At 42.8% G+C, this 27,652-nt stretch overlaps 1 protein-coding gene across 1 annotated transcript in view; it reads right to left on the bottom strand.

Annotated features, from left to right (window-relative positions):
* LOC149772996 (uncharacterized) overlaps positions 1 to 27,446 on the bottom strand; it is a 78,491-nt gene extending 51,045 nt beyond the window's left edge. The window contains exon 1 of the mRNA XM_089946978.1: positions 25,441 to 27,446. The gene's annotated coding sequence lies outside the window, so the exon portion shown is untranslated. The remainder of the gene's footprint in view (positions 1 to 25,440) is intronic.
* Between the last annotated feature and the right edge of the window lie 206 nt (positions 27,447 to 27,652).

Genomic DNA, 27,652 nt, shown 5'->3' with positions numbered 1-27,652 from the left:
CAGAGAAAGAGGACGGTCACAAGAAGAAAGGCAATTTCATCTTTTTCGATTTCGATTGCATGCAAGAGACTGGCATTCACATTCCTAATTTCTGCGTGGCTCATCGAGCGTGCGAGAAGTGCATTCAAGAACCTATCTTCAGTCATTGCCCTCACTGCAGCAAGATTCCTGGAGGGCGTGAAAAAATCTTTCGAGGACCGAACACGTTAGCCGATTTTGCCCAATGGGTCTTAGACCCCGTCGACAAGACGTAGAGCCAAGAGGACATCGAACGGTACGGAGATTGTCATCGTCATGCCACGGTGATGGCTCACAATTTCTCCGGATACGATGGACAGTTTCTTTTGAAGTACTATACGGAACAAGGCACCGAGCGTCCTAAAGTGACTTTGAACGGAACCAAAATCATTTTCATGCAAGTGGGACAAGTACAGTTTAAAGATTCGATGAGCTATTTGGCCATGCCTTTGAGTCGAATGCCTAAAACGTTTGGAATGACAGAAATGGCTAAAGGGTACTTTCCACACTTTTTCAATACGGAAGCCAATCAACACGCCGTTCTACCCCATTTACCCGAGGCTCACTATTACGATCCCGACAACATGCGTACCGAACAACGAGAAGCTTTCTACGCTTGGTACCAGGCTCACGCCTCGGACCCTTTCGACTTTCAGGAAGAAATGCTAAAGTATTGTCGTTCCGACGTGGACATTTTACGGCGTTGCTGTGGAAAATTTCGAGAACTGTTCATGGAACATGGAGGGGCCGATCCTTTGAAAGAAGCTTGCACCATTGCCAAAGCGTGTTCCTTAGTGTATCGACAACGATTCATGCCTGAAAACACCGTGGCTGTCATCAGTCCTCAAACGACCAACTATGTCAAACGTCAATACTCGGTCAAAGCCCTACGTTGGTTACATTACTTGTGCGACAAGGAAGACAAGTGGATTCAGCATGCCCGCAACGGAGAGGGCGAAAAGACCATCGGAACGTATTCGGTCGATGGCTGGGACTTAGAAAACCCCAAGATCGTGTACGAGTTTAACGGTTGCTTATTTCACGGATGTCCCGTCTGTTACCCTGACCGTGGCACTAAAAATCAGTTTTTGCAACGAACCATGGAAGACTTGTACCAGGACACTTGTCAGCGGCGTCTAAAGTTAGAACAGCAAGGATACCTAGTAGTGGAAATGTGGGAACACGAGTACGATCACCGTATGAAAACCGATCCCGAGTTTAAACGCCTCGTGGAAAGTTACCAGTTCATGGACCCGCTCAACCCGAGGGATAGTTTGTACGGAGGAAGGACCAATGCCACCTGTTTGCTGTACCAAGCCGACGAAGAGAAAGGAGAAGAAATCAAATACTTGGACGTGTGTTCGCTGTATCCCTACGTGTGCAAATATTGTCGCTTTCCTGTAGGGCACCCGCAATTGCTGACGGAACACATCGACCTGGTCAACATTCGACAATACGAAGGCTTGATCAAGTGCAAAGTTTTGCCTCCTACGAACCTATACCATCCCGTCTTACCTCACCATTGTCAAGGCAAACTGATGTTTCCCTTGTGCCGTACTTGTGCCGAAACGTGCAACCAAGACCAACCTTGCCATCACAGCCAGGAAGAACGTGCCTTGACGGGAACCTGGGTCAGCGTGGAATTGTTTAAAGCTCTGGACATGGGATACCAACTGTTAGAAGTGTACGAAATTTGTCACTTTCCCAAGACACAACAATACCACAAGGGTGACCCCACGCAGAAAGGCATTTTCGCAGACTACGTGGATGCCTTTTTGAAACTGAAGCAAGAAGCCAGCGGCTATCCTTCCTGGTGTCACACTCCCGAAGACCAAATAAAATTCAAAGAGAAATACTACGAACAAGAAGGCATCACTTTAGACCACATCGAGAAAAACGAAGGCAGGCGATCGTTTGCCAAAGTGATGTTAAATTGCTTGTGGGGTAAAATGGCACAACGACCGTGTTTACCCAAGACGGAATATTTGACAGAACCTTCCCGCTACTTCCAGATGATTCACGACAAAACCAAATACATGAAACACGTGGACGTCGTTCGAGAGAATTTGATCTTGGTCAATTACGAAGAAGATCTGGACTTTGTACAAGACGACCCTTTTGGAAATGTCATCATTGCGGCTTACGTGACAGCCCATGCTCGCTTAAAATTGTACGAAGCTTTAGAACTGTTAGAAGAACGCGTTCTGTACTTTGACACGGACAGTTGCATTTACATCCATCACCCGATTCAACATCACCCTAACATCGAAGGAGACCGTTTAGGAGCCTGGACAGACGAGCATCCCGACGACAAGATTCTAAGTTTCGTCAGTGGCGGTCCCAAAAATTATGGCTACGAATACCGTGACAAACAAGGAGATGTGCACACGACGTGCAAAGTGAAAGGACTGACTCTGAATTATCGTACCAGTCGAGTGGTCAACTTTGGGGTATTGAAAGAAACCTTGCAATCGGGAGAGGATGGAAACTTTAAAGTGACCACCTATCAACCGAACAAGATTGTACGTTTACCCACTCACCACATCGTCAGTCGACCCTTGGTAAAAGTCTATCAAATTGTATACCAAAAGCGAGTGCGACTTCCCAATCATTTCACCTTACCGTATGGACACGTTGGTATAAAACATTGGTTGTAAGAGGATAGCCACCCACTAGAAAGATGACTTCGCCACAGCAAGAATCGAGTGAGAAACCCGATGAGAACTCCAAGTTCAAACCCTACCATTTTCCAGTCTTCTTACCTGACTATTGTGATTGTGCCCGTCGATTGGACACGTTTCAGAAATGGCCTACGGATAGGGAAGGATTACCTTCTTCGCATGTTTTAGCTAGAACAGGATTTGTCTACTTGGGACCTGAGTCAGGATTGGGATACGAGGTACAGTGTTTTGCTTGCGGACTGAAGTTACGAATGGATCTATGTATCTATAAAGATTCAGCTATTCTGGAGCATACTCGATGGTCTCCGCATTGCCCTTACCTTTCTATGGCCTTTCCACCCGTCACACTACGGTACAATGTTGACGGTACCTTAGAGACGGTACCTTCCAGAACAGGACATAAAAAACGTAAAAAAGGAAAGATGTACAAGCTGGAGACTGCATTGCGACTAGTATAAAAAGGGGCTATGGTCAAGATCGATAGTTCATTGTGACTACCAAGACCGAGCGAACAAGATGAATACTTTGAAAGAGACATCGTTCCAGTTTGGGGATTGTAAAAAAGTTGTATCTTCCTCTAGTGTGACTAATATTGGATGGATAAGACCCAGGCATTGCGACGGAAAATGTCCGGAAGGAAACTGCGATTGTCCATGTGGTTACCATTGTAATTGCGTAACGGAGTTTGCAGACGAGTGCGATTGTGAGCCTTGCGAGGGATACGATGCTGTACCTTGTGACCTGAGCGATGCCGTAAAGCATCATGGGAACTTTAGTGCCCCTACACCTATCATGGAAAGTGATGCTGTGCGTGTCAAACCTGTGGGATGCGAAAGCGATGCTGCTCGTCCTCTTGGACATTTTACTGGGTTTTGTTTTAAAGGGGAATGTTCACCTTCACGTCTACCCCCCTACGGATGTCATCCAGCCCTGAGCAAACTCCTACCCATGTCACTCAACCCTCATCGAAACGAACCTGTGAAAGACGAATATTCGTTTCCTGTGCGTTTGTCGGAATACTGCGACTTTGAAAATCGTCTTCAATCGTTCAAAGGAAAATGGCCAAAGTATCTGGGAGGACCGACCCCTGAAGAATTAGCCAGAGCCGGATTTTTCTACTTGGGCGAAGGAGATAAAGTCAAGTGCTTCAGTTGCGGTGTGTCACTTCACCACTGGGAACCGCAAGATTCGGCCTACGTTGAACATGCTCGATGGTCACCGAATTGTCATTACTTACCCTTAGTGGGACCGAGACATTGAAGTAACTTCTTACCATAATAATCTGTTCATGGATACTTTACAAGAGAACATTCGTGCTTTGCCTGTGGAGTTGAGAGAACGCATTTACCGAGAGCTGGTCAAAATACAAGTGAAACGTAAAGAACAATTGCATCCGTTACGTCACCGGTGTTTGAACCACTGGTACTTGAAGGCTATACAAGGATTGATTCAATTGAAAGTGTTCCATCGGACAGACATTGATCAACGATCCTCTAGTTTTAAAAAGGATTGGTTTGGTATGGACGATTCTACCTACATCATCGTAAACGTACTGCATCGAATTCCAGAGGAAGAGTTAACGAATTACCAACATCTTAAACACAATGTCAACTTGGTGAAAGAGGAAACTTCTGAACGAATTGTAATGTGCAAATTAGTGACTCAACGATTTAAATTCGACACTGAAGTAAAACCATGTTTGTGCAAAGAGTACATTTCTTGTGTCAGACCAAAGAGGATTTAGTATGACCTATTCATGGATACTTTGCTAAAGGACATTCGTGCTTTGCCTGTGGAGTTGAGAGAACGCATTTACCGAGAACTGATCAAAATACAAGTGAAACGCAAACTCAAAGTGATTCGTCCGTTTTTAAATTATGCTATGTTCCAAAGTACAAGAAGACTGATTATGAGTGGATATTACATTAGGCACAAAGGTAAACGAGGCTATTCGCCACCACCCAACGATTCCAAAAACAGTGTATATACTTATGGATACTTTACAAGAGAACATTTTGGGCTTGCCTGAGGAGTTGAGAGAAAGGATTTACCGAGAGCTGGTGAAAATACAAGTGAAACGTAACGAACAATTGCATCCGTTACGTCACCAGATCTTTACCACTGGTACCTGAATGGTATAAGAGAACTGATTCGTCAGAAATTGTTTCAATGGTCAGACCTTGTTCAATACTTCCAGGCCCCCGATGATTCACGTGTTGATCATTTTGGTTACTTCGAGATTCACCTAGAGCAACCCCTTGAGGAAGACGAGGTAAAGGATTACCAACATTTGTTACGTGGAATCTACTTAGCGGAAGAGGAAACTTCTAATCGAACTCTGACGTTTCGGTTACAGTATGCAAGATTTACATTCCCAACTGGAGAACGAAGATCACTGGCTAGAAAGTACGTGTATTCTTTTCGAAACAAAGAGACTATAAAAACAGGCTGCTATGCCACGACTTATGTCGTATGTCATCCAACAGATTCCGTGGAAGGAACTCAATGACCATATTCAAACTGTGGATCATTACCATCGATTATTACAAGAACTGTATCCATTCAATTTGGGACGACAAGTGGTGTGTGTCTTAGTGACTTGTTTTCTGGGATTTCGTTTACCAGCCGATTCTTTGTGGACTCTTTACGATCAGTACTTACCACCTCAATGGCCTTAAATGGTCACGAAAAACTCAAAGCCTTGCGGTTTCATCTGGATACTTCTCGACCTCAACAGGAAAAAAAGATTCGTCAACTTTTAGCTACCCAAGACGTGTATGACGATGTGTGTGTAGCTTGTGACTTACATCCCCATTGGACAGATGTCCGTGCCTGGAAAGAATGGGGTTTTGAGGCTTGGACCCAAGAAGTGGCCCAGTATGCACGAGAGTTGTTCAAGGAAAAAAGTTACTTTTCAACCCGTGTTAGTGACGGTGCCAGAAGAACCCGTCACCCAGGACAGGACTGTCGTGGACAGACCTGAAAGACCCTTTCGGGAGGACACTTGTGTGACCTTACCCCCTACTATAGAACTGGTTAGAACATTACCCAAAACATGTGGTTGTTGTACAGACACTTGTGTTTATTCCACGTTCATCGTTATCATGTGCCTTTTATCCTTGTACTTAAGCCTTTGGCTTTTATGTATTTTTGTCTTTCGTATTCATGTTTGAAAAAAAACATTCAATAAACGTCTTCTGAAAAAAGTTCATAAACTCTTGTCTTGTTTGTTTTCGTGTCACAAGTGACATTTCTCACACCATGGCTACCTCTACTGTCTCTACTCCCTCTTCCTCTACTGTCAAAGTCATCGACGAACACTTAGATCGTGCCAGTTGGGAGGCTTTGTATCTTCGCCATCCCTTTAACATGCTCATTGCTGGACCTAGCGGTTCAGGCAAAACCGAATTCGTCAAACGTTTGATCGAACATAAACATCATTTGATCGATCGGCCACCTCAACGGATCGTGTGGTGTTACAAAGAGTGGCAATCGGCGTACAGCCTCTTGCGAGAAAGTCAAGGCGATTCCATCGTGTTTGTGGAAGGTATTCCTAAAGAAGACGACGGCATCGTCTCTGACTCCCGTCAAACCCATTTGGTCATTTTCGACGACATGTTAGGAGAAGACGAAGAAGAAATTAAATTGTGGTTCACGCGCAAAGGGCATCATCGTAATGCCAGTGTCGTTTACATCACCCAAAATTTGTTTCAACAAAGTAAAGCCCATCGCACCATCAGTCTCAATGCACATTACGTGGTCTTGTTTAAAAGCCCTCGAGATAAATCGCAAGTGCAAGTCTTAGCCAAACAGTTAGGAACGCCTTGGCTGACTCAGGCGTACGACGATGCCACTCAAACGCCACACGCCTATTTACTCGTCGATTTGAAACCTACGACTCCCGAAGATTTGCGATTTCGTACCCACTTGTTTCACCACTGGTGCCAAGACGGAGGGCCTGTCCTGTACACGTCTCCGTCCTCGACTTCATTTCACTCCCCATGAAAAAAATCTATAAAAACCTCAGACCCTTTTTCGTCTGTCTCACACAGTGTGAACATGACGTCCCTTCAGTCGCATCTTCCCGTCAAATTGATTCGTGCCTTGTATGGCATCAGTCGAGAAAAAGATCCACAAACACGAGCTCGTGTCTTAGAAGCTAGTCTCAAAGAAGTCTTACGATGGTTCACGGTGACAGCACGTCAATTACTCCAAGGAATCATTCAGATTCCTCATCAAACCAAACGCTTTTTCGATCGAAACAAAGTCGCTTTGGTCCAACTGGCCGATCCCCGCATCGACACTCAAACCAAAAAACAAATCATTTTGAAACCTGGAGGGAGCGGTACTCTAGGAGGGGTCATCATTCGCTCACTCTTAAGATGGGATCCTAATGCCCCCAAACTTCTCCCCAAGAAAAAAGTCCAACGAAGCCCCAAGAAGAAAAAGAAAAAGACCAAGTCCCCAAAGAGGAGAACTTCTCCAGTGGCAGGACCCTCCTCTTACCAGACACCACCCCGAAAAAAGAAAAGAAGCCCCCAGAAAAAGAAACAGAAAAAAAGTCCCCAGAAAAGAAAAAGTCCACAGAAGAAAACTAGTCGCAAGAGAGGCACCTCGGCCAGGACGCAACCTTACACTCGCAAACCACGACCTGCCACGGCAGTGACTGCGTCTCCGGCAGCCTCACGTTTGTCCACTTCTCCGTTGATGTCACCAGGAACTGAAGAGTACTTGAAGACGTTAATCACACCAAGAACTTCTCCGTTGATGACCCCCAAAAGAACTTCCCCAGTGGCAGGACCCTCCAATTTAGTGGCAGTGGCTGCTGCTCACAAAGTACCTTCTCCCAAAATCAAAGTCCATGAAAGATCGGGCATGTTACAAAGTTTACTGGATTTGTCCAAGCAAGAACTGTCTCGATTTAGTCCGTTACGTACCCCTGCACGACGTGTCATGCCTGTCCTCAAACTGATACGACGTAAAGACAATCAGTGGCGACGCGTTCCAGTATAAAAAAGGCCTGTGACCAAGTAGGGTATCAGTGTTTTTTTGGTGCTCCTAAAGACTCAAAGATGTCACCCTCCAGAAAACCCCAAGGAAAGAAAAGGAAAGGACTGCCACCACGTTTAGCCAAACATGGGGACCTGTTATATGTCCTGTCCAAAGCTTCTCCACCCCTACGAAAAAAACTCATTCAAACGGCTTCCAAAGAGGTCATCGATACCGTGTGCGAATGTTGTTTGAACGTCTTGAAAGGCACGATCCCTTTGTCCAAACACCAGAAACAATGCTTAAGCAAGCATCGTCACGTTCTTCGCGAAATGGTTCGAAAAAAGATTCCCATTCGTCAAAAAAAGAAGATGTTGGTCCAACGTGGAGGCATTTTGCCTCTCTTGTTAGGCCCCATACTGAAAGGAGTCTTGGGAACCATGTTGGGAGGACTGGTGGGAGCAAGATAAAAAGGCCCTCGGAAGTCCCAAGATCTCAGAATCGACCCCTGACAACCTCATGGAAGGACGAAAACTAGCTTTAGTGCCTTACAAACGATGGATGGAATACCATCGGTGGCAAGAACAACGCACCCCGCATTTACCTCCCAATCCCAATTTGAGCGAGATGTCCCAGTTACAACACGAATTACAGTCTTTGATGGATCGCCAAGATTTGTCCGAAACAGAAAAATCGCAAAAGTACGGTCAACTCTTGCAACGACTGCAACTCTTTCACCAGAAAGCTTTAGACGAAACAGCTGTACCCACTTTGAAAGATTTTAAGACCTTGATGAAAAGTCCAGCACCATCACCAGTACCAGTACCAGTACCAGTACCAGTGGTCAAGACAGAAAAAGGAGAAGAAGAAGAGGAAGGGTTTCTAACTCCACCAGAAAAAGTACACAAGTTAACAACACCACCTACCTCCAGAATTGGATGGATTAAAAAGATGATGGCCACCCCTTCTTCATCACAAGAGAAAAAGAAAGTGAAGACAGAAGTGAAACAAGAACCGATATCCCTTGCTCAGACATCCTCCTCCTCTTCGACACCTATTGCCGGTCGCACACGCAAAGCCTTGCAACCCAAGAAAATACCCCAAGAGAAAAAGTGTAGCCTCTTCCAAGATTGGGTGCCTTATTAACACACAAACACAAAAAATGGAAAAAGTCTTAGCCAGCATTTACTACGATCCCTCGCATCCTGCAGGTTACGCAGGAGTTCAAAAATTGTATCGTGCTGCCAAAACGCGACTGAAAAGTCTCCGTTTACCTCAAGTGCAACGATGGTTACAAGAACAAGCTACCTACACTTTACACAAACCCATTCGACGCAAGTTTGCCAGAAGTCGCACCCGAGTGGAAGGCATCGATCATCAATGGCAAGCCGATTTAGCCGATGTCTCTCATTTGGCCAGCTACAATCGTGGCTACAAATATTTGCTTTGTGTCATCGACGTCTTTTCCAAATTTGCCTGGGTCGTGCCCTTGACTTCCAAATCGAGCAGCGAGTTAGTGCGAGCCCTACAACGGGTGTTGAAACAAAGCGGTCGTCACCCTCTTCGATGGCAAACGGACAAAGGCACCGAATTTCTGAACCAAGCTTTCCAAAAAGAATTAAAGAAACGTGACATTCATTTTTTACCACCGAGAATCCCGAAACCAAAGCCAGCATCGTGGAACGTTTTCAACGCACTTTGAAAGAACGCATGTGGAAATATTTTACGCATCACCACACTCTGAAGTACATCGACATCTTACCGCACCTGGTGCAAGCGTACAACCAATCTTACCATCGAAGCATCGGACGTGCCCCGCAAGACGTGACTCCCGACAACGAAGTGCTAGTGTTTGAGCGTTTTATTGGCACGTCCCCGACGAGGGCTGTCCCCAAGAAAAGTGGAGAGTTGACCGTAGGAGATTGGGTGCGCATTGGCAAAACCAAACGCACTTTCGACAAAGGTTACTTACCTAACTGGACGACCGAATTGTTTCGTGTCACTGGACGAGTGCATGGTCGTCATCCTGCCGTCTATAAATTGGAAGACATGAACGGAGAAGTACTCAAAGGAACGTTTTATTTACCCGAGTTACAACGTGTCACCAAAAAAGAAGACGACGTGTACGACATCGAAAGCATTCTCGAACGCAGAACCCGTAAAGTGGGCAAACGACGTGTCAAAGAAGTCAAAGTACGTTGGAAAGGATATCCACCCAGTTTCGATTCTTGGATCGAGGCTTCGCAAGTCATCGACTATAAAAAGAAGAAGTGACCATCATGCCCTTTCACACAGCAGACGCAACTACGTCGACCACTCCTTCTTCACCTAGTTCTTCTGTGCAAGATTTACAAAAACAACCCTTGTGGGTGTGGTGTGGAGAACGTGTGCCTAAAACGCAAATCGTTTTTTTCTGCCAAATCTTCGTGGTGTATTGCGTCATCGGGGCAGCCATCGCCAATCTGAGTTTGCAACAAGGAGACAAACAATTGTGGACCATTTTATTGAGCAGTTGCATCGGTTACCTGCTTCCCAATCCCTCCCTGAAATTCTCCTCGAACGGGAACCTTGTGTCCAGTGCCAGTGCCAGTCACCACTTCAACCACAACCAGAACCCCATTTTGGGCGGAGACACGCCTCTGACGTCCACTAACCCCTCGGACAGCCACAGAACTCTGGAATTATGAGTCACCAAAACCAATTTTACTTAACCTTACCCAGTGACAGTTCCATGGAGGTGTTTCCCCACAACACGTTGTGCTGTTACACGGCTAAATTACCTCAAGCCATCCCCTTAGATCACGAAGCCCATTGGGAAGTGGCTTTAGTAGAAATGATTCACCCGACCCAAGTCCTCAATGTCCTTCCCAATCAAAATAAACTTGAGGTGGAAGTTAATGACGAGCAAGTGCAACAGTGGATGGATACCCATAGCAAATATGACAAGAAAACCCGTACACCAAATATAAAGTACACCACCTATCACTTGTTCATTCCCCCAGGCTATTATTTTAGTGGTCAACATTTGGTCAGTACCATAGCCACCAGGTTTAATGGCGTGTTTCTGAAAGCTTTGGAAAGTGTCAAAAAAAGTGTCACCCTGGAGTACCACAAAACAGCTCGTCGCTTCCTGATAAAATTTCCTGAGGGGTCCAAAGTCATGTCTTTCTTATTTTGTCCTGAATTGTTTGACATGTTGGGCGGTGACATGGAACTGAGGAAGAAAGTAGAAAAAGAAAAAAACGAATTACCAGTCATTTCTGACAACGAGACTTTTGCCAAGTATTTTCGTACCCCAGTAGAACTGAACCAAGGACTGAATTTGATGTTCGTGTATTCCGATGTGGTGGAGTACAACGTGGTGGGACACACCTCCGTACCGTTACTGCGTGTCATTCCTTTCAAAGTGGATTCTGCCGCAAACGCTGACGAGGAAGGTGGAAACACTTACCACGTCCACCGCGAATTTGTCCATCCTCACTATTTACCTGTCAGCAAGTCGTATTTGGACACGGTCAACATTACTATAAAAGGAGATTTGGGACAAGATATTCCATTCACCAAAGGAAAAGTCACGGTGAAACTCCATTTTCGAAAACGGTTTTCTCACGACTCGTAAGTAAGTCATGTATCCAGTGTACCGAGGGGTTGCACGACAGCGAGGACACGGTTTAGGAGACATGTTAAAATCAGCCTTTCGTTCGGTGGCCCCAGTCTTGAAACCGATGGTGACACGCGGATTGCACGCCTTGAAAGATGCGGCACTGACGCAAGGCAAAGAATTTCTCCAAAATGTCATCATCGACAAACAAAACCCTAAAGAAGCCTTCATGAGGGCAGGCAAAAATGTCTTGCTGCAAACGGGCAAAGACATTTTGGGTCGCCGAGACACACCTATAAATGCTCTGCACGCTACCGAGTCAGGCATTCAGCAAGGACAAGGCAGAAAGAGACGACGAAGAAAACACCCTTTCACCAGACTTCAAGCGAGAAAGGCTAAGAAAAGAAGAACCGTTCGAGACTTAGACGTTTTCGATTATTGAGACACAGAGAAAAATGATGCACCGAGAGTCTTGCGCTTGTTCCAAGACGGAACTGGATCTGTTTGCCATGCCCCCCACCATGTTGACGATGCAAGAATCTCAATGGGTGGAATTTCATCCCGTCTCCTCATTGACAGCCTCAGCTCCCATCGAGTTTGAAATCAAAGGACAGCCCGAAGATTACATCGATCTGAATAGCAGTTACTTGTACTTGAAAGTCAAAGTTCTAGATATGGATGATGGTGCAGTAGATGACACTGAGAATATAGCTCCCGTCAACAATTTCATGCATTCCTTGTTTAGTGGAGTGGACTTGTACTTGAATAACAAACTGGTCAGCAGCAGCATGGATACTTACCCTTACCGTGCCTACCTGGAAAATCTCTTGACGTACGGAATAGATGCCAAGAACACCCATCTCAATGCTTGTGTGGTATGGGAAGCTGACGAATGCGGGCAAGTTTAAGATAGCTGACGCAGGTGAGAATGACGGCTTTGGGGAAAGACGAAGCAGAATCATAGGTAAAAAGAGTTTAAAACTGATGGATCGTTTGCATTTGGACATGTGGTTGCAAGAGAAATATTTGCTGAACGGGGTCAATGTGTGCCTGAGACTGAATCGCAGCAGTGCCACTTTCCATTTGTTGGCTGATGAAACTGCTGCTAAGACTGGCAATCCTAAAAGCCAAATCGAGGAGGCCAAACTTTACGTACGACGCGTGGAAGTGTTACCTAAAGTGGGAAACGACATCAGTCAGACGTTGAGCAGAACGACCGCCAAGTATCCCATACGACGTGTGGAAGTGAAAACGTTCACCATTCCCATTGGACATCATTCCATGATCGAAGATCATCTGTTCCAAGGACAGTTACCCAAACGTTTGATCCTTGGTATGGTCTCGAATGCAGCCTTCAACGGAGCCTTCGCTGAAAATCCTTTCCACTTTCAACACTTCAACGTGAAGAAAATCGAAGTCAGTCGCGATGGCAAGACCTTGTGTACCCGACCTTTCGAACCTGACTTTACCAAGAAGAATTACTTGAGATCGTACTTGTCCCTGTACGAAGCCACGGGTCAGTTAGGAACCAACACCAGTCACGGCATTACGTACGAAGATTACGCAGGAGGCTATGCTTTGTGGGCTTTCGATTTCACTCCAGACCAAGGCAGCGACGAGGGACATTTCCACCCTATAAAATCCGGCCAGATTCGTGTGGAACTTCAGTTTGCAAATCCTCTGCCAGAGACAGTGAACGTCATCCTGTATGCAGAATTTGATAATACCATAGAAATCAACAGTTTGAGAGAAGTCATTCTAGACTATTAGAAGCCATGGAAGACTGTTCTCCCTCTTTACCTAGTGGAGAAACTTTGGAGATGGAATGTGAGGAGACTGTGGAAGAAGAAGAAGTGATCATAATGAAGTCAAGATGGCCAGAACAAGAAGCCCATTTAGTCTCCTGTTTTGCCAAACACTTGGTGGAAAAAATGACGGAATTGATCAAGAAAAATTGTTATGGATGTCAAAACGATCATCCCAGTCAAATTCAACACGATAAATGCCTGATGTTGAGTCAAGAAGAAAAATTGGACGAGTATCTGGACGAAGCTTGGAGTCTCATCTCGAACAAAGACGTGTTGCACCAGTGGTATAAAGACTTGCGTGAACATTCTTGTCCACCATTAACCACTCAAGAGATCCGTCGTATCGAAGCTCTCCTGAATCAGAGTGAGGAAACAGAACGAATAACCGTTTATTCGTCAGACATTTTCAAGCAAAAAGTCAGGATCGAATTGACGACTTATTATTACCTGTGAAGAAGAAAACAACACAAATGGATACCTGGGAACTTTATTACCTTTTGAACCACAGTTCGTATACGGCTTCTTGGAATCCTGTCGTCTGTGCTAAAGATGAACTCCCTCATCGCAAACCTAAAGACCATCAAGCTTTCGTGATCAACACGGACGACAGTCATCTCCCAGGAACCCACTGGGTAGCCGTCTACTTTCCTCAAGAAGGATGTGTGGAATATTTCGATTCGTACGGATTGCCCCCTTTGGAAGACGATATCATCGACTTTATGAGAAGAAATGCTCAAACCACCCGATTCAATAACGTGAAATTACAAGGCACGGATTCCTTGGTGTGTGGACAATACTGTGTGTATTTTCTGCATCATCGCAGCCTGGGCTATTCCTTAGAACATTTAGTGACTCATTTCGATCCTCGTTCTTCTGCTAGAAACGATGTGAAAGTAGATCGATGGTTTTGTGACCATTATGCTTATCTTTTGTCTCAAGCTAGGAAACGTAGTGTCCATCAATGGCCTAATGATTTCCAACAGTGGAAATCACAATTTCATTCACAACGTTGTCAGCCCTGTTTAAAGTAGATGGTCAATTGAGAAAAAATGTTTGTGTTTTGAAAAATTGTTTGATGTCATAGTGTTGGATTATTGTTAAAAATGTTAGAGTTGTTGTTGTTTAGTGTTAAGTGATTTTTTGAATAAAAAATGTTGTGTTTTGAAAAAAATGCCTTTGTCTTTTGTTTAGCTATAAGAATGTTGGATTGATGCTCTTTCATTTCTTACTATCCCTCTCATGACACTCACTAAACGTTGCGACTCAAAAACCGTGTGGGGATGTTTTCCTTCACGTCCGCGCTTTGACTTTAAGAACCGGGGTTGTTCCCAGTCTAACCATCCATTGTCGACTCATCCTCCTACGAAGATGTGCTCCAAACTAGCTAAGCTCAACGAAGCCTACGTGAATTTGCATAGGGTCAGACACAGTCTGATACCGAAGCCAGAAGAAATAGAGAATGTGAGAATGTTAAAAATCACTGAAGACCTGATAGAAGAGCTCTTCAGAGAAGAAATGAACAGGGAGAAAGAAGAATGGACAGAGAAGTACAGACTTCAGAGACAGCAGCAACAGCAGCAACAGCAGCAACAACAGCAGCAACCTGAAGCTGACAGAGGCTTTGTCGATTGCCGTATCGACACCAAAGAGTTCTTCTTCTCTTTCCGAAGAAGCAGACCTATCGCCAGAAAGTCTATCCTCAGAGGACATCGCATTCTTAGAAACTAAAAAAAGAATGCCATAGCAAACAAAAAAACAGCCCTTTTCAGGGCTACCCAATACTCTAGAAAAGAAATAACGATCAATTTGCCAATGTGTGTAGGTAGAGTAGTGTGAAAATAAACACTAACTCTTTTTTTTTTAAAATGTCAGGGTATGTGTTTGTGTGTTAGTGTTAGTAAGTGATTAAGTAAGTTGGTATGGATAGTAGATTAAAATGATGTCTTTTTTGGTGTTTGAGGTGTATATTTAGGGTTAAACTGGATTGCTTTGCGTATGTAAATAGTCTATTGAAGTGATTTATAAAAAATTTTAAAATAGTGATGGGTAGCATAAAAAGTGAGTGAGTGTTTCTTTTAGGTCCGCGCGTTGTTGTTGATTTTGGTCACGATCTAGGTAAGATGAATTTTATGTTTTTAGGGGGATGTTTTCCTTCACGTCCGCGCTTTCAGTATAAATTGAAACTCGTTCGGCAGTCCAGCTACCCTTGTTGATTGATCAACACAGCCAGAAGAATGAATAGCAGAATAGTGAAACTGTTAGAACTCCAGATGCACCTGGAATATGCCAGGCGCATAGTAAATGAACTATCAGCGGAGGCTATCGTAGAAGAAGCAAGAACAATGAACGAAGAGGGGAGAAGACAGAGGGAAGAGGAAGAAAAAAAACTAGAAGAGAGGATGTCATACAATATTCCCGAGACAGAGTCCAACGTGGAGGCATTTTGCCTCTCTTGTTAGGCCCCATACTGAAAGGAGTCTTGGGAACCATGTTGGGAGGACTGGTGGGAGCAAGATAAAAAGGCCCTCGGAAGTCCCAAGATATCAGAATCGACCCCTGACAACCCTATGGAAGGACGAAAACTAGCTTTAGTGCCTTACAAACGATGGATGGAATACCATCGGTGGCAAGAACAACGCACCCCGCATTTACCTCCCAATCCCAATTTGAGCGAGATGTCCCAGTTACAACACGAACTGCAGTCCTTAATGGATCGCCAAGATTTGTCCGAAACAGAAAAATCGCAAAAGTACGGTCAACTCTTGCAACGACTGCAACTCTTTCACCAGAAAGCTTTAGACGAAACAGCTGTACCCACTCTGAAAGATTTTAAGACCTTGATGAAAAGTCCAGCACCATCACCAGTACCAGTACCAGTCCCACCACTACCAGTGACCAAGACAGAAAAAGGAGAAGAAGAAGAAGAAGGGTTTCAAACTCCACCACAAAAAGTACGCAAGTTAACACCACCACCTACCTCCAGAATTGGATGGATTAAAAAGATGATGGCCACCCCTTCTTCATCACAAGAGAAAAAGAAAGTGAAGACAGAAGTAAAGACAGAAGTGAAACAAGAACCGATATCCCCCGCTCAGATATCCTCCTCTTCAACACCTATTGCCGGTCGCACACGCAAAGCATTGCAATCCAAGAAAGTACCCCAAGAGAAAAAGAGTAGCATCCTCCAAGAGTGGGTGTCTTATTAACATACAAACACAAAAAAAAATGGAAAAAGTCTTAGCCAGCATTTACTACGATCCCTCGCATCCTGCAGGTTACGCAGGAGTTCAAAAATTGTATCGTGCTGCCAAAACGCGACTGAAAAGTCTCCGTTTACCTCAAGTGCAACGATGGTTACAAGAACAAGCTACCTACACTTTACACAAACCCATTCGACGCAAGTTTACCAGAAGTCGCACCCGAGTGGAAGGCATCGATCATCAATGGCAAGCCGATTTAGCCGATGTCTCTCATTTGGCCAGCTACAATCGTGGCTACAAATATTTGTTTTGTGTCATCGACGTCTTTTCCAAATTTGCCTGGGTCGTGCCCTTGACTTCCAAATCGAGCAGCGAGTTAGTGCGAGCCCTGCAACGGGTGTTGAAACAAAGCGGTCGTCACCCTCTTCGATGGCAAGCGGACAAAGGCACCGAATTTCTGAACCAAGCTTTCCAAAAAGAATTAAAGAAACGTGACATTCATTTTTTTACCACCGAGAATCCCGAAACCAAAGCCAGCATCGTGGAACGTTTTCAACACACTTTGAAAGAAAGCATGTGGAAATATTTTACGCATCACCACACTCTGAAGTACATCGACATCTTACCGCACCTGGTGCAAGCGTACAACCAATCTTACCATCGAAGCATCGGACGTGCCCCGCAAGACGTGACTCCCGACAACGAAGTGCTAGTGTTTGAGCGTCTGTTCGGTGCGTCCCCGACGAGGGCTGTCCCCAAGAAAAGTGGAGAGTTGGCCGTAGGAGATTGGGTGCGCATTGGCAAAACCAAACGCACTTTCGACAAAGGTTACTTACCTAACTGGACGACCGAATTGTTTCGCGTCACTGGACGAGTGCATGGCCGTCATCCTGCCGTCTATAAATTGGAAGACATGAACGGAGAAGTGCTCAAAGGAACGTTTTATTTGCCCGAGTTACAACGTGTCACCAAAAAAGAAGACGACGTGTACGACATCGAAAGCATTCTCGAACGCAGAACCCGTAAAGTGGGCAAACGACGTGTCAAAGAAGTCAAAGTACGTTGGAAAGGATATCCACAAAGTTTTGATTCTTGGATCGACGCTTCGCAAGTCATCGACTATAAAAAGAAGTGACCATCATGCCCTTTCACACAGACGCAGCTACGTCGACCACTCCTCCTTCACCTAGTTCTTCTGTGCAAGATTTACAAAACAACCCTTGTGGGTGTGGTGTGGAGAACGTGTGCCTAAAACGCAAATCGTCTTTTTCTGCCAAATCTTCGTGGTGTATTGTGTCATCGGGGCAGCCATTGTCAATCTGAGTTTGCAACAAAGAGACAAACAATTGTGGACCATTTTATTGAGCAGTTGCATCGGTTACCTTCTTCCCAATTCCTTCCTGAAATTCTCCTCGAACGGGAACCACGGGAACCTTGTGTCCAGTGCCAGTGCCAGTCACCACTCCAACAACAACCACAACCAGAACCCCATTTTGGGCGGAGACACGCCTCTGACATCCACTAACCCCTCGGACAGCCACAGAACTCTGGAATTATGAGTCACGAAAACCAATTTTACTTAACCTTACCCAGTGACAGTTCCTTGGAGGTGTTTCCCCACAAGACGTTGTGCTGTTACACGGCTAAATTACCTCAAGCCATCCAGTTAGATCACGAAGCCCATTGGGAAGAGGCTTTAGTAGAAATGATTCACCCTACACAAATCCAAAACATCATCGAAAAGCAAAACACTTTTGAGGTCGAAATCCTGAACCAACAATTACAAGAAGCCATGAATGACATCGGGTTTTCAGGGGACACAAGACCATCCAACAATTCACCCTTCAATATCTACACCTTGAAAATTCCGGCAGGGTTTTATTTTAGTGGCCAACATTTGGTGGACACCATTACTTCCAGGTTCGAGTTCGCCTTGGCAAAGCCCTGAACAGAGTCAAAAAAAGTGTCACCCTGGAGTACCATAAAGTGGCTCGTCGCTTACTGATGAAATTTCAGGATACCCAAACGTTGTCCATCAGTTTTAATCGTGACTTGTTTGATATTTTAGGTGGAGCCACAAAAATGGCTCCAAATTTTAAACCGAAGATCAACAGCAATACGGAATTTTACAAGTTTTTTCGATTCCCTGTAGAACTGAACCAAGGACTGAATTTGATGTTCGTGTACTCCGATGTGGTGGAGTATAACGTGGTGGGACACACCTCTGTACCGTTACTGCGTGTCATTCCTTTCAAAGTGGATAGTACCACGACCAGTGACCAGGAAGGTGGAAACACCTATCACGTCCACCGAGAATTTGTGCATCCTCATTATTTGCCTGTCAGCAAGTCGTATATGGACACGGTCAACATTGCTATAAAAGGAGATTTGGGACAAAATATTCCATTCACCAAAGGAAAAGTCACGGTGAAACTCCATTTTCGAAAACGGTTCTCTCACGACTCGTAAGTCATGTATCCAGTGTATCGAGGGGTTGCACGACAGCGAGGACACGGTTTAGGAGATATGTTAAAATCGGCCTTTCGTTCGGTGGCTCCGGTGTTGAAACCGATGGTGACACGCGGATTGCACGCCTTGAAAAATGCGGCACTGACAGAAGGCAAAGAATTTCTCCAAAATGTCATCATCAACAAACAAAACCCTAAAGAAGCCTTCATGAGGGCAGGCAAAAATGTCTTGCTGCAAACGGGTAAAGACCTTTTGGGCCGACAAGACACACCTATAAATGCCCTGCACGCTACCGAGTCAAGCATTCAGCAAGGATAAGGCAGAAAGAGACGACGAAGAAAACACCCTTTCACCAGACTTCAAGCTAGAAAGGCCAAGAAAAGAAGAACCGTTCGAGACTTAGACGTTTTCGATTATTGAGACACTGCAACAAAAAAATGATGCACCGAGAGTCTTGCGCCTGTTCCAAGACGGAACTGGATCTCTTTGCCATGCCCCCCACCATGATGACCATGCAAGAATCCCAATGGGTGGAATTTCATCCCGTCTCCTCATTGACCGATTCCGCTCCCATCGAGTTTGAAATCAAGGGACAGCCCGAAGATTACATCGATCTGAATAGCAGTTACTTGTACCTGAAAGTCAAAGTTCTAGATAAGGATGGAAATGCTATAGACACTGAGCCAGTAGCTCCCGTCAACAATTTCATGCATTCCTTGTTCAGCTCAGTAGACTTGTACTTGAACAACAAACTGGTCAGCAGCAGCATGGATACTTACCCTTACCGTGCCTACCTGGAAAATCTCTTGACGTACGGAATAGACGCCAAGAACACTCATCTCAATGCCTGCGTGCTATGGGAACCTGACGAAGCGGGCGAATTTGATAAAACAGGTCTTGAAGCTGACCCCAAATCAAAAACAACCACCAATGAGGGATTTGTAGAACGAGGAAAGAGAATCATAGGACCCAACCAAAGTTTAGAACTGATGGATCGTTTGCATGTGGACATGTGGTTGCAAGAAAAATATTTGCTGAACGGGGTGGATGTCCGCCTGAGACTGAATCGGAGCAGTACCGCTTTCCATTTATTGGCTGATGCTGGCGAGTACAAAACCAAAATCCAAGAAGCCAGACTCTACGTACGTCGTGTGGAAGTGTTACCTAAAGTAGGTAACGACATCAGTCAGTCGTTGAGCAGAACGACCGCCAAGTATCCGATCCGACGCGTAGAAGTGAAAACTTTCACCATTCCTAGGGGACAGCGATCCATGATCGAAGATCATCTGTTCCAAGGACAGCTACCCAAACGTTTGATCCTTGGTATGGTCTCGAATGAAGCCTTCAACGGAGCTATCACTAAAAATCCTTTCAACTTTCATCACTTCAACGTGTCCAATATTGAAGTCAGTCGCGATGACAAGACCTTGTGTACCCGACCTTTCGAACCTGACTTTGAGAAGAAGAATTACTTGAGATCGTACTTGTCCTTGTACGAAGCCACGGGACAGTTAGGAACCAACACCAGTCACGGCATTACGTACGACGATTATGACGGAGGCTATGCTTTGTGGGCTTTTGATTTCACTCCAGACCAAGGCAGCGACGAGGGACATTTCCACCCTATAAAATCCGGCCAGATTCGTGTGTAAATTCAGTTCGGAAACAGAATCGGTGATGATGATGTAACGTTGAACGTCATCCTGTATGCAGAGTTCGATAATACCATAGAAATCAACAGTTTGAGAGAAGTCATTCTAGATTACTAGAAGCCATGGAAGACTGTTATCCCTCTTTACCTAGTGGAGAAGCTTTGAAGATGGAATGTGAGGAGACCGTGGAAGGAGAATCCCAACACAAAGACGAAAAGGACATCGTGATCAAGTCGAGATGGCCAGAACAAGAACAGCAATTGGTCTCCTACTGTGCTACATACCTGGCAGACACAATTACGACATGGATGAAGCATGATTACTATGGATGTCAAAACATCAGTCAAGAAGAAAAATTCAACGAATATCTGGACGAAGCTTGGAGTCTGTTTAAAAAAGACGTGTTACGCTGGTGGTATAAAGACTTGCGTGAACATTTCTGTCCTCCATTAACGACTCGAGACATCCATTACATTAAAACCCTCTTTGACAAATTCAAAGAGAAAGTCGAGATCGAAATTGATCACTTATTATCAGCAAAAGAACATTTAGTGACTTATTTTGATCGTGATTTTTCTAGAAACGATGAGAAAGTAAATCGTTGATTTTGTGACTAGTATGCTTATTTTGTTGTCTTAAGCTAGGAAACGTAGTGTCCATCCATGACTCAATGACTTGCAACAATGGAAATCGCAATTTCATTCACAACTTTGCCAACCCTGTTTAAAGTAGAGTGTAAATTGAAAAAAATGTTTGATGTTATATTGTTGGATTATTGTTAAAAAATGTTAGAGTTGTTGGTTAGTGTTAAGCGATTTTTGAATAAAAAATGATGTGTTTTGAAAAAAATGCCTTTGTGATTTGTTTGGCTATAAGAATGTTTGATTCATGCTCTTTGACTTCTTACTATCCCTCTCATGACACTCATTGAACATTGCGGCTCGAAAACCGTGGAGGGATGTTTTCCTTCACGTCCGCGCTTTGACTTTAAGAACCGGGTTGTTTCCAGTCTAACCATCCATTGTCGACTCATCCTCCTACGAAGATGTGCTCCAAACTAGCTAAGCTAAACGAAGCCTACGTGAATTTGCACAGGGTCAGACACAGTCTGATACCGAAGCTAGAAGAGATAGAGAATGTGAGAATGCTAAAAGTCACTGAAGACTTGATAGAAGAACTCTTCAGAGAAGAAGTGAACAGGGAGAAAGAAGAATGGACAGAGAAGTACAGACTTCAGAGACAGCAGCAACAACAACAACAGCAGCAGCAACAGCAGCAGGAACCTGAACCTGAGAGAGGCTTTGTCGATTGTCGTATCGACACCAAAGAGTTCTTCTTCTCTTTCCGAAGAAGCAGACCTATAGCCAGAAAGTCTATCCTCAGAGGACACCGCATTCTTAGAAACTAAAACATTGCCATAGCAAACAAAAAAAAGAAAAAAAAAAAAAAAAACCCTTTTCAGGGCTACCCCAATACTCTAGAAAAGAAATAACAATCAATTTGCCAATGTGTGTAGGTAGATTAGTGTAAATATAAACACTAACTCTTTTTTATAGTGTGAGGGTATGTGTTTGTGTGTTTGTGTTTGTAACATCTCACGTACGTTGGTGTGGATAGTAGATTAAGATCATGGTTTTTTTTGGCTGTTTGAGGTGTGGGGAGAGTAGATTTGGGGGGTTTGATTGAATTGCTTTGCGTATGTGAATAGTATATTGGAGTGATTAATGAAACAATTTTTTAGAATAGGAATGGGTAGTATAAAAAAGTGAGTGAGTGTTTCTTTTAGGTCCGCGTGTTGTTTTTTGGTCATGATCTAGGTAAGATCAATTTTATGTTTTTTAGGGGGATGTTTTCCTTCACGTCCGCAGTTTTAGTATAAATTGAAACTCGTTCGGCAGTCCAGCTACCCTTGTTGATTGATCAACACCAGAATGAACACGAGACTGGCGAAACTGTTGGAACTTCATGTGCATCTGGAATATGCCAGGCGCCTGTTGAACGAACTGGCCGCGGAGGCCATTGTGATAGAAGGAAGGATGAGAGAGGAGGAGGAAAGAAGAAATAAAGAAGAGGAGGAGAGAAGATGCAAAGAAGAGGAGGAAAGAAGATACAAAGAAGAGGAGAGAAGATACAAAGAAGAGGAGGAGAGAAGATACAAAGAAAAGGAGGAGGAAAAGGAAAAAAAAAAACAGAAATTTCAGAATCCCAGAAACCGAAAATTTGGATTCTGAAGCCACATATCCTGCCTCTGCTCTCTCCCCAAAAAAAGTAAAAAGCAACTGGGGAACAAGATGTGTATGTGGCGCCAGGCCTGGAAGGTGCCACCATTAACCAGGTGTCCATGAAGTTAAAAAAAAAACAGCCCTTTTCAGGGCTACCCAATACTCTAGAAAAGAAATAACCATCAATTTGCCAATGTGTGTGTGTGTGTGTGTGTGTGTGTGTGTGTGTGTGTGTGTGTGTAGGTAGAGTAGTGTGAATATAAACACTAACTCTTTTTTCATAGTGCGAGTGTATGTGTTTGTGTGTTTGTGTTTGTAACTGCTCACGTAAGTTTGTGTGAATGGTAGATTATGGGTTTCTTTATTGTTTCTTAGCGTATGTGAAGAGTATAGTTTGGGTTTTGTAACCGCTCACGTACGATTGTGTGGATAGTAGATTTGGGTTTGTTTTAATGATTTGCGTGTGTAAATAGTAGATTTGGGGTTAGTTTATTGTTGCTTCACTTATGTGGATAGTATATTACATGAAATGAGAAAAGTAGGGGATGTTTTCTTTCACGTCCGCACGATGTTAGGTCATGATCTAGGTAATATCAATTTTATGTTTTAGGGGGATGTTTTCCTTCACGTCCACGCTTTTCGTATAAGAACCCACAGTATTCGTCGTTCAAACCATTCTACAGAGAAGATGGCTTCGAACCAGCTCGATAAATTTCAAACATTGCAAGACGTCCTTGACAATTTGGGCATGATAGAACAAATGCTAGTACGACTCAATGAAGACCACTATTCTTATAGTCCACATAGAGTAAAAATGGAGATCAACAACTTAAGAAAAGCAAAGGACATGATAAGTGGTGTGATGAAGGAAATAAAGGAGGAGAAGGAGGATGAAGAGGAAAGGATAAGAATAAGAAAATGGAATGAAAAAATTGAAAAAGAAGAAGAAAATGAGAAGAGGAAGAAAGAAGAGGAGGAGGAAGAGAAGAAAGAAGAGGAGGAGAAAAAAAAGAAGAAAAAGAGTGTAGGTGAGAAAATAAGAAGTTGGTGGAGAAAAAGAAGAAATTAGAAGCAGAAGAAGAAGAAGAAGAAACCAAAGGCCCTTTTCAGGGCCAGCCATATTTCTCGAAAAGAGAACGACTTTTCAATTGCCTACCCCTTTATAAAATTTTTAAAAAAAAAAAAAAAATCCCATGTTCAATTCCCCTTGTCCCTAAAGTAGTTCTTTTTTCTAACATGTTCAATTCCCCTTTGTCCCTAGACAAACCCAAACTCTATTCCCATGTTCAATTCCCCTTGTCCCTAGACAGACCCAAACTCTATTCCCCATGTTCAATTGCCTTTGTCCCTAGAATCGATATTTTTTTTCCATTGTTTGAATGCCTTTGACGCTAATCTCAATATTTCCTTTTTTTCCTTTCTCCAATGTTAAATTCCATTGACGCTAATCTTACCCAGGGTTTTTTGCCCATGTTAAATTTCCATTGACGCTAATCTCGCCCAGGGTGGTTAATGTTAAATTTCCATTGACGCTAATCTCGCCCAGGGGGTGTTTTTAATGCTAATTCCCATTGACGCTAATCTCACCCCTTTCACTACTGACTGCCTTTAAATATTGCGTATGTGTATTATATAATTTAAGGAATTAGAATCAAACAAAATGTTTAGCAGTTTTAGCTTACAGTTGTTTCTTCCACAGCTGATTTAACTTTTAATTCCTTTAGCTTATGACCCATTCTCACCCACAGCTGCATTACTTGTAATTAGCCTACATTACGACTCTATGGTCTTAGAGCGAAAATCTAGAAGTTTTGTAAAATCCAACAAATAATCCATTTCCCTAGAATACAAAGCGAAAATTGAAAAACAACAACTTATAGTGTTGTGATTTATAACTGAGTTTTCGGCACTTTATTATGTCTTGAGTTTAAATCAGACCAGTTTCTTGGTATCACTGTAAATGGTTTCAAGGCAAAAGGTACCAAATTTGTAATATTTCCTCCTTATGTAGACCACCAGCCACATTAAACCGCCTCCTTATATCCTGATTTCTAAAGCACCCCATCTTTTTGCAAATACTAAAAACTAATTACCCAGTATTCAAAGGCCACAAACAAACCAAGATCATTAATTATCACAAATGTCACTAAATCACCACTAATACTTATATAACCAACTGTACAAATGAGTGTCAACTCTTTCACTATATCTTACCTTTTCAGTTTGTAATTTTGTTAACACTTGTATTTTTCTTAGTTTAAAGCACACTTATACTTTGCGGGCACTGTCTTCTCACACGAGCGGAAACACGTACCACATCTACAGTAGTTCTCATATTTACAAGTAGATTATATATATATATATATATATATATATATATATATATATATATATATATATATATATATATATATATATATCCCATTATTTGAGGGGTTTTTCTTAAGGATAATTAGCTATTATCAAGTACTTTTCATTATCTTTAGATAGGTATTAGCAACGAAGGACTAATAATACACAGAAATGTAAACTTCAGCGGATAAATATTAACAGTACTCTATGCGACAAAAGAACAAAGCGTATCTGCACATTCAAAGTTAACAAGTTATAGTTTTTCATTTATTGTGTGATTTGTGATATCTGGCTATACCACACCCACCCACCCTGCTGAGCCTATTCGCATTACCAATAGTCTTTTACAAATATATTTGGGAAAGGGAAGAGCTGCACAACATGGAAACGATATTATCATGTCCAGTAAATGTAGCTGTGAAAATGTCCACAACATCAGATCACTTACCTATATTTTGCAGAATTCAAAACACCAAGCGTCGTACCTCCAGAGTTATCCCCTCTTGCCTAGTGGTTAGAGCTTCATCTAACTGAATGCGCAAGTCGACAATATCTCAACATATGATTATCGATATGAACAGACCCGGAACTTAACAAAATACCTTACATAAGCAGTAGACTTGCGATGTTTATATAATTCATGTATACATACTATTACAGACTTACGATATTTATATATAGTTTATGTATACATATTATTCTAAACCACCCAATCCCTACATCATTAAAGCCTGCAAGGCTAGATTTATTAACTATGGAAAGCCGCAGGTACCCGGCGGTGATCACAATTTTTCCCTATATTATTATATAGGCAACAATTAGCGGCTCCGACAACAATTAGCGGCTCCTAAAATGACGGTGATTACAATCTTTCCCTATATTTTTATATGAACTACAATTAGCGGCTCCTACAACAATTAGCGGCTCCTTCTACAATTAGCGGCTCCTAAAACACTTTTAATCTACGGCTCCGTTAATAAAAATCGCCAATTTACGGCTCCAGAAACACGTGAAGCTCAGTCTACAAACTACAATCACCGGCTCCTTCGACAGTAACGCCGCTGTAATTTTGATCTCCGTCTTTAGTACCGAACGAGATTCGAACGAGATTTCAACTCAAAAACGAGATCTACTTAGCTATTATTTCCAGCTCCTACGATAGTAACGCCGCTGATAATCTTGAGCTCCAATTTAACTAACGAACCGAACGAGATTTAAACTCATAAACGAGATTTTAATCACGTGCTGTCATATTCGGAATACTATCATCTTATCCGCATCAGTGTCCTTTACCGTTATCGAGCGAAGTGTAGTTTTCAGAATTTGTAACAAGGTATTTTCCATTAGTAAAGAATATTAACTTGCTTTTTTATACTGCAGATATTTTGCTTAGACTAAAAAGTTCTCATATATCTTTACAACACTGGACAGGTCTCTAAATTAAGTATCTCATGGGTGGGTGGGGATGGAAGAACGTTATTGCGGTATTTTTTAAACTGAGGACACTTTGGCAGGATAATGAGCAAAAGTATCATGAAAGCTTGCTAAGAAAAGATCTATAACTATCATTGGACATTTATCAAAATATACAATACAGTATTTCTGTTAAAATTTATTGTTTGAAAGCAGGTGTTAAGAACTATCACAGTCATAAGCAGATCATCAGATAACCTACCTGGGAATGTGATTGTGTCATTTGAACAAACTTTACATGAATTCGCTCACTTAAGTGGTGTGTGATGACTCCCACAAATTTGTTTAATGGCTCACATATGAACATGCACCTTGCACAGTATAAATTTTTTTTAGCAATTCAGCCTTTAACTTAATGTTTAAGTGCTTGGAACAACTTAACTGGTAGAGGTATTACAGTGCAAGTAACTATCAGCATGTGGTTGAAAGTGGCAACAGAGTTACAAAGGAAACAAAAAGTTTCAATAAATATAATTTCATGTGAAGTGGATGGTTAAAATGTTGGCTTTAATTTATTTACTAAGATTGCAGTTATTGTAAAGAATATCCGAAATTGGCATAGGTTAGAAATTAAACCAGTGTATTTTTAGTTAGAAGATGCACTTTGTGCATGAGAGGGCAGATCTGATGTAATATGTTAGGAAAGACCTAAAGATTTTTTTCAATCACATGGAATTAACAGCAAAAATGAGGGCATGCAGGAAGTCCATCTCCAGTAGCAAAACATATACACATTAAGCAGCGAAATGTGTAGCATCAACCAATATTTGTGAAAAATGTAAATCCTTTTAGGAAATAAAGTTGTATATTATTTTCTTTCTTATATCTATGGAATAAAATGCATACATTTTATCAAATCTTTGGAAGAGATTACATTATTGGGACTTGTAAAAAGTAAGGTGAGACAAGTGAATTTTATGAAACTATTTGTCTTGGACGAGTATGTGAAAACAATATTTGATCAGCCCTGATACCCCATTTATTTTCTTAGTTAACAGTGTTTTTGCAAATTTGGTAACAAAGTGTAAGGGTGGACTTTTCAGTTCTTAAATTTAGTTCTTCATAAATTTCAAAATCATTGCAGTTAAAGTATTACTCCATCTTCCAACTTAAGCTAGGTAATTTCCAGGTCATTTGGTTTCTTTCTTGAGAAAATTACATGGTGTCTGGTCTTCGGGATATCTGAA

The sequence above is a fragment of the Sinohyriopsis cumingii genome, unplaced genomic scaffold (assembly GCF_028554795.1).
Source record: "Sinohyriopsis cumingii isolate HCF-2022 unplaced genomic scaffold, ASM2855479v2 utg000938l, whole genome shotgun sequence".
NCBI lineage: Eukaryota > Metazoa > Mollusca > Bivalvia > Unionida > Unionidae > Sinohyriopsis > Sinohyriopsis cumingii.
The sequence above is the reverse complement of the archived record's forward strand: the minus strand, read 5'-3'. Positions and strand labels throughout refer to the sequence as shown.